The sequence below is a fragment of the Anguilla anguilla genome, chromosome 1, assembly GCF_013347855.1.
Source record: "Anguilla anguilla isolate fAngAng1 chromosome 1, fAngAng1.pri, whole genome shotgun sequence".
In the NCBI taxonomy this organism is placed as follows: Eukaryota; Metazoa; Chordata; class Actinopteri; order Anguilliformes; family Anguillidae; genus Anguilla; species Anguilla anguilla.
This window is the reverse complement of record NC_049201.1, coordinates 10,094,886-10,103,420: the sequence shown is the minus strand read 5'-3', so window position 1 is coordinate 10,103,420 and position 8,535 is coordinate 10,094,886.

Here is an 8,535-nt window from a genome sequence, read left to right as displayed (position 1 = left end):
TGCATGCGAGTGTGTGCGTGCGTGTGTGTGTGCGTGTGTGTCTGAGTGTGTGTGTGCGTGTGTGTGTGTGCATGCGAGTGTGTGTGTGCGTGCATGCGTGCGTGCATGCGAGTGTGTGTGTGTGTGTGTGCGTGTGTGTGTGTGCATGTGAGTGTGTGCGTGTGTGTGTGTGTGCCGTTCCCTGGCGCGCGGTCCCTTTGTCCCAGCACAGGAAACGGCGGATGCGGGGCTCTTGAATCCGCTATCTCCGGGCAGACAGCCTTCCTCGGGGAGGGGAGCGCGGAGCGGCGCGGTCTGGCCGTATCTGGTCCTGGGGCTCGCGGCCCGGACACCACCTTCTGCGGGAGGAGGAGGAGCAGCCCCCTCGGCCTCACCAGGAGAGCAAGAAGGAAGAGTCTGGCATCCTATCCGCACAATGAGCGCCGTCCTAAAAAACCCCTTTATTGCTTTTTTTTTTACGACGCGGGCTAGGGGTCGGGCTTGACCTCTTTTTATGTGCGGCGGACAGAGTGGAGTCTGCTCTCCTCCCTCCTCCCTCCCTCCCTCCCTCCCTCTTTCCCTTGTTTTCTCCCCATTCCAGCGGGCCCCTCACGGCGCGGCCTCTGTCAGATGCTTTAGCGGCACCGGCGCGCTCGGGCGCGGGGCCACCCGCCGAGGCGCGGGGCCCCTGCTACGGCTAGCGCTCCGGGCCGCGCAAACAGGCACCCTCCCGCTCGGCGGATTTGGCTCTGCGTGCTCGTCCCAGGGCCTTTGTGGGGGGCACACACACCCACTTGGCTGTGAGCGCGGTGGCCTGACCGTGAACCCCCGCTGCTAGGGGTCAGCCAAGGGGTAATGGCGGCGGTAGGATGGGCGTGGTGTTTGGGGGTAATAAACAGCAGGCAGAGGAAGGGCCTTCAGGATGTGTTTTTTATTGCCGGCTGATACATAATGTTTCTGCGCCGTGTTCTGTAAATGGACGGATCCTGATTCTGTGGAAGTGACAGGGGTCAGCGGGGGTGCGGAAAGGTCGCCGGTGGGCCAAGGCTTCTGCAGTGCCACCCCTTCGCCAGAGGGGGGCGCCCAAGGGCGTCCTCCGCCCAGGCTGCAGCGGACCAGCCGTGACTGCTGGGGCCCCCAAACTACCCCCGCCCACCGCCCCCCGCCCCACCTCTCACCCCACCTCCCGCCCCCCAACTCCCCATCTCATTCCGAGTTTCATTTTCATCACAAGTCTCCTGCTGGGTCTTGAACTTGTTGCCCCAACCGAACAGGGTGACAGCTCACTAAATCACTGTGTTTTAGTGGAGTGGCCTCTTTTTTATATACTTTAATCACAGAACTCCACCAGCAAGGAATATTGGGCAGTGTATGGAATTCGCCCATAAAAAAAGCACAGACACTGATGTGCTTCTCATAGCAGGATTGCTGAGAGAATTCATTTAGTACTTGCTGAGGCAGTGGTGGGACACGGGCACACCAGCGCTTCTGGAACAATCAATCCCTCAGCATCAACAGGTCCAGGCCATAAACTTGAGGTCATCTCCCATCTTTCAAACAGTTTCTCATCTGTAGCCGGCTGTATTAATGCCTCCTACAGGACTTGGAAAGGCCTTGGCTTTTGTTTTTATTTATGGGTGGTCAACAATTTAGAATGGTTTTAAATGATCGGAGGCCATCTTTCACAAAACACCTTCTGCGGTTTTAAAGTAGGTGTGTTTAACCCTTTGAGTGTGTGCTTCTGCTGAGCTGACTGAAGGTTCCACTGCTGTGTCTATTGATTTTCTTCCTATGAACACTGTCTAGTTCACCCATAGGCTTCACACACAGTTCCATTTTGCACGTATTTCAGGTTTTTCAGATTCAAATAACTATTGAGATTTTATTTGCAAAGCTGACAAGGCGAAGCAAGGCATTTTAAAGAAGATTCACTCAGTGCCTGAGTATGCAATTTGTATTTCTTGCCATGTCTTCTTCTTTGTCAAGAGCTGTGACTTATCTTTATTCCCCTCCTTCAGATTGCACTCTTTTACACGGCTCTGCAGAAATACGCTGTGTGAGTGGAAATTCAGCACATTGAATGGTGACAGAATGGGGTGGCAAACTATCGTATGATGATGGGCCTAGGGAATTATCTGCATAGAAACCCATTCTTTGGATGGTAATAGAAAAAATGCAAAAGGTAATCATTGTGGTTATATATAAAGGAGGATTTTGCAAGGAACAAAGAAAAACACATTTTGGAAAAGAATGAAGGCTAAAGAAAAAAATATAACAGTATGACAGCAGTTATAATTATTATTCTTTTCGGTACTGAAGATGGGCAAGTGAAGAGAAAACCAAGAATGTATTATTTTTATTTCAAGCACTATGATTGTGTGGAGGTGCACTTGAAATAAGTTTGACTTTAAGCTATAAAAAAGACATAAAACCTGATCACATTCACACACATATATATTTCTATAAACATTTCAGGTTTCCATAAAGAGCGGCTGCATAATAACAGAGAGTACATACAGTTAAAGCTTGCTACACCTGCACTTTATTCACTTTTTCACTACAATGACAACTACACAAAGAGAGACTCATGCGTATAACATATTGTATTGTTGTTTACAGAAGTTACTTAGTTGGAACAAAACAATGGTATTTTTTTTCCACATGACTACTGCCGGTTCCTGAGTGGGAGCATTACCACGGCCATCCGCCAGAGCAGGATGTAATTAGGTATGTGATCATTAGGCTCCCTCACGGGCTAGCGCATTGCTACACTTCCTGTACTGCTGTTACACTGAGGGCTGGGTCTCCATCAGAAGGGCTGCTTCTGTGGCGCTCTACGTATCAGCAGAGCTGTGTGTTGACACTGGATTGAATGTGTGCGCGTGTGGGAGGGGGGTGGGATGGCAGAGCTTAAAAAACGCAAGACAAATCGCACACACGGCACTCCCTGTTTCAGAGGGGCCGGCTTCTCTCGTCCGGGCCTGGCACAGGTGATGTCCTGCTGTGTCAGTGGGCGGGGCTCATGCAGCCCTGTCAGGGGGTGGAGTTAAATAAAATCAGGCCAAGAGGGCAGAGAGGAATTACTTCTGGATGAGGTGGCTTTTACTGAATATGTCAGTGGCCTTCTGCACCACTGAGGTATTGAATACCAATAGCCTGTTTCAGGCTGTTCATCCTACTGCTTTATTTTATTTGGGTGTTGTATAAAGACACATGACCCCATCTGTCCTTTCACTGTGCATTTACTATGCCTTAACAACACAGAGCAGCAAAATATTACTACACTACACACACAGCGCCGCACTAAAACGACTGTACCTGTAAATCCCAAACAAACTGAATTTTTTAAAGTTCGTTCCTTTACTGGAATCCAAAGTGTGCCACTGTGAGACCCCAGAGGCTGTTTAGGAGCTATAATGGAAAGGTGAAGCTGTGGGTCTTTTTTTTACGGTGTTTCTCTCTGGCGGTGGGGTGAGGAGCGAGGAGAGCGAGGAGCGCGGGGGGGAAGTAAAGGCAGGAGGGCACCGGCTCGCTCAGATAAGGCAGCGTCCTCGCCCCGGCCTCCCGACGCACAGACAGGTGCTGGCTTTGATCGGAGGGCGATGAGGCTGGCGACCAGACGCAAAAGAAACGCACGCCCCCTCGCAGATACGGGGCCCGTCCTAATGAGAGCCAAATCGACTTGGCACCGGGCGAGCGACGGCGTTCCAAGAAAAGCAGAGCCGGGCTGGAGAGAGAGAGGCCGAGGCTTTGTGTTTGCGGAGTGTCACACTTCATCACCGGGGAAACCAATAACCGGCTCGCCAGGACCTTTGAAGCGGCGCGGCGTGCGGGATCGCCGTACGGCTACCTCTGATGTCAGATCCAATATTCTGATTGCGGGCCATTTTCTGGATCAAGATCGCGTTTGTCAGGCGAAGGGGGAAGTTGTCCGCGTATTGTATATCAGAGAGCAGACATCCTAATTACAGCATCCTACCGAGCCCTGCTGATAAAAAATGGATTCTTCTGGCTGCACCAATAAGGAAAATGGTATTGTCTAGCACAATGGTTGCCCGTGGTTACACTTTTACATTTTTAAAGGTTAAAATAGGTCAATTGGAGATTTGGATATCCCCTTAATCTGAGAAGTGTTTCTGACACAATTGACAGGCATAGGCCCCTGCATACAGTCTCCTTTACCAGATCATACTTCATTGCCAGACACAACCCACTGACCGCGCAATCAGAAACTAGACTGTATTCTGTGGAAAAATGGTACTCAAATATTGTTTTATTTTTTTCTTACTACTAGCATAACCATCATAATTAATTGCTATCTATAATTAATTTACATAATTCTTGTAAAACCATTTCTGTGATGTTTTAGTCAGCAAGGGTCAATTATAGGTCCTCTTGTCGGCACAATTTTGAACCTGTGAACCTTTCATATTATATTTTCATATTATATTATATATTCAACACTCAACAGCATGCTGCTCTGTTCTACTCTACCCAAGGGCTAAGATTGTGTACTTCCAACAGAGCTTACCACATGACTCACATAAACACCCCGGTTCTTGTAAATGTTCATTCATTTGATTTTTTAAATATATATTTTTTTTGTTTGTGCACTTTTGAGTCTCATTTGCCGCATTGGCCAAGGTGCAGAAGGAGTCCCTTAAGTGTGATCCCTTCAAGCAACGCAAGTCCACAGAGTGAAAGATATGAATTCATCAGCAGTTTATTTTGAATTAACAGTGTAATCAAAGCTGAGCCCTCCGCCACAGGAACAGTCCCAGCACTGCAATGCTGCAGAAGTTTCCTTCAGGGAAAGTTCAGGAGTGGAATCACTCACCGTACCCAAACTCATCAGTGTTTAAGATGGCCGCTCTAACGTTCTATCAGGAGCACAGATCTGAGCTGTCTCCAGTACGCCTGACAACATTCTTTTCAGGCAATTATGTAAAGAGCAACTGCCATGGAATAAAGGTATTTTAGAGGGGGGTACTGTAAATTATTCAGGACTAAAGGACAGAGTGTACCTTCAAGGAATTTTAATCGCAATTTAGACATTCGCTAAGCTGATGATATCATGATATTCTGACTTTTATCATAAATTAGCCGCGTGGATCCATCATGGTCTGCCGTTCACGAGTTCAGCAGGAGGGAAAAAGAAATTAAGAGAGATTATTTTGATTCCAAAGCCTTTTAGATAATTAAGAGAAGTCCCTGGATTAAACAGGAGAGTAAGCTCTGCAAAGCGTTAAGGCGCTTGCCTCCGAAATTGTGTTTGGCAGTGGGGTCAGAGAACAGCACACAGAGAGCGTGCAGTCTTCTCCGGGCTGCCTTATAATTAGGAGAATCGTGTATTTTAATAGACCACATCCCCTTGGCCGAGGCTTCACAGGAAAAACTGTGCCGTAATGCCATTCCAGAACTTGGAAAGAAAACAACGGACACTTTCAAATCAGTGAAATATTCTGCTCATTCGGGAAATCGCATTTGTCCGTGGAATGACTGTTTGGAAAGTTTCTCCTGCTTTTTACCACAAGGGAATAGGGAGCCCAGAAGTGATTCCTTTTCAAGTGTTCCTGCCGTGTTGTTTCACGGTGAGGCCTCCAGTTAGAATCCGATCTGCGCACGAGATTGGGGAGAGAATTTCAGTTATTGTTTGGACCAGGTTCAGTACTGGCTGGCAACTGTGTTTGTAGTTACTAATGGGAGCAGAGACAGAGTCTAGAAATCCATGACTGCAATCAAGATCTTATCAGCAGCATCACCTTTGAACTTGATCCGAGAAAAAAAACGAAAAAAAAAAAAACTCTTTTCCTTACTGAGACGGAAGACGGAGGGCAAGTATTGATCAGAAAGTCTGCACAGGTCAGATTGGTTGGGGGCTTTCAATAAAAGACAAAGAAGACTTTTATGGAGGAGGACACTCCCTGTCTGCCTCACTGTTCAGATTGGGGAAAAGCATTTAATTTTGTTTGTGCTCAAGAAAAAAAAAAAAAGAGGGAGAAAAAAAGCTAAAAGACCTGGACCTTTTTACGGTGGCAAAACAATGCATGTTCAATCATCGTTAGTCTTTTCGGGTGACGGGGTAAGGAGGATCATGCCGAGATCAAAACAATTTGAATTAAAAATAGAATTTATTTCGCATTGCCTCATTTTCCAATCAAGGCTCCATTAGCTTGAGACATTAATGAGGCAACTAATACATTTGTGTTTCTCGTGATAACACTTAATTGTCCGTAAAACTAGTATTCGGAACCCCTGGTTGGGTTGTTTACCAACTAATTTGGATGTGGTTAAGCCTGAAAGAGGCATCATTACGTTGATGCCGCTGCAGAAAATGTGGCTTTAATGGAAGGAGTACCGCAGTGCAATTAAGCCATAGCAAAAACTGCGTAGGGCAAAACAAAAATAAAAAACGCTCTCGGTAAACAGTCAGAAAGCTATGATTAAAAAATCTGACCCCAAGCACCACAGGACTGTGGACTGGTCATTTCATCATGATCCAATTTTTTTTAGGAATGAAGCAATGAAGGAATTCATTCCTTAATGATGGAATATTAACTGTATTTTATGCGGAATAGATTACTAATGAAAAACAGAAGGGCCTGAAAAAGTCTTAAGCAGTTTCACGGCAGAGGTAAAGCCGTGTAATCAAAACATTTTCAGCAGGCATATGTAATAGGGGTAATTTCATCCTTTGGACTTTCCATTTAGGGTAAATTAAATGAGCCTCTCAGTACAGTAATGATATTATTTTCCAATTATTCAATAAACAATGCAGATGGGCTTCAATCCTTCACAGGTCACATCTGTAGGAATGCACCTGTGCGCTTGTTGTCATGAAGGCCGAGCAAAATCCAAATACACATCGCCAGGCATATACCTGCGCACTGTGTCAATGGCAACAACAACAAAAAGAAAAAACAACTGCATGCCCGGGACAGGTGGGTGTGCATGGTCCATCTGGAGTGACAATCTTTCTCATCATTACGGATTGCACCGGGAAGCAGTCCTTGCGCCTGCAGTTTGGGCCCCGATCGCTGCCTCGTGCGATGGAATTTAACAGGCCGCAAGCAGAAGCCAATCAGAGGGCCCCGTGTGCTGTGCATGTGGACGCATGAAAAATTAAAACCCAAATTGGGTTCTGTAGGGAGCTGGAATCTGGAATGGTTTAAGCCTCCGCAGAGCACTTATTAGAGGAAGCAAGCCAATCACAGCACTTGAAGGAGGAAATGCTTTTTAAACACGTATGCTTTTAAAATAACATGACGCAACTCTGGGTTGATGAGGATGATGGGCCGCACTTTGTTCTCTTAACTGTAAACTATTGTAAAATGCAATTATGTATAATGAACCTGAGCTGTTGTTATAGTAAGATTGTAAAATAGATTAACTAATTGCCTCTGGCACTTCCGTAAGATAATCACTGAAATACTTCAGAATGCTTACTTCATAATCATACTGTTTTTACACTGACATTGCGCAGTAGTTGAAGTAATTGCTTCTGTTAAAAATACTGAAAAAATATATTCTTCAATATTAACTTTCAATTTATTTTGTTTCCACTATTCTTCATATTATTGTGCAGTGGCGTTCTGAATAAATCAACATAATACGTTCATAATTTTTAGGGTAAACACCCATAAATATGACCTCAAGAGAAGAAAATCTGCGCTCCAATGTGCTCCGCTACACTGAACAGACGTCACATTTCATTGTTCAGCGAGTCTGTATTTGGACAGTGCTTTAAAAAGAAGATAAACAGCAAGGTGTTTTTCTTCTTGTCCCGTTCTCCCATGTTCAACCTTGGGTAGCCTGCCAGGGCATTAATATACCTGCCAGGGATTCAGACTTCACTTTCTCATTACACGGAAAGTTTTGTGTCCTTGCGCTACAAAAATTAGTTTGTGTATCTGTGTAAATCAACCATGGTATGCACATGTTCTCTTAAGAAAAGGCCAAGGGTGCCATTCGATTTCTCCTGGTCCGCTTCCATATTTATGCCTCTCATTTTCAGTTCATTGCCTGTGCCTCAGTAGCACTATCCATCAACACTTTTATCCCCCGTGCTCCAACAAAAAGGACATAAAATGCTCTTTTACACTGGTGGAATACTGCCTCAAATAAAAAACTAAACAACAAAGTTCTTTATGAATCTGCCAGAATAATAAACTATTTAATAAACGAATACTACTTAAGAAGGGTCATTTGCATCAGTCAGAATCCGCGTCGTTTAAAGGTTATCGATTCGGAGTTATAAAGACAAGTATCCGACGGGGACGGTATTACACACACCGCTGCTGATAAATTCAGTTGATAAATTTATGAGTTTACAAACGTGAAGGGCAGATGGTCATATTGGGAGATGTCCCCTGAACGACGGTGCTTCAATTGAAAGCACTAAGACTCCGGCGTGCATCTCAAGAGGTGATTTTTACACACGATGTCATCCCTTTTCCGAGCTGACGTACCATTAATTACAATGTAATTTGGGCTAGTGGATTGAAGTCTTCCCATAATATAAACAGACTTAAGAAAACATTAGAATGACTGTTGTAT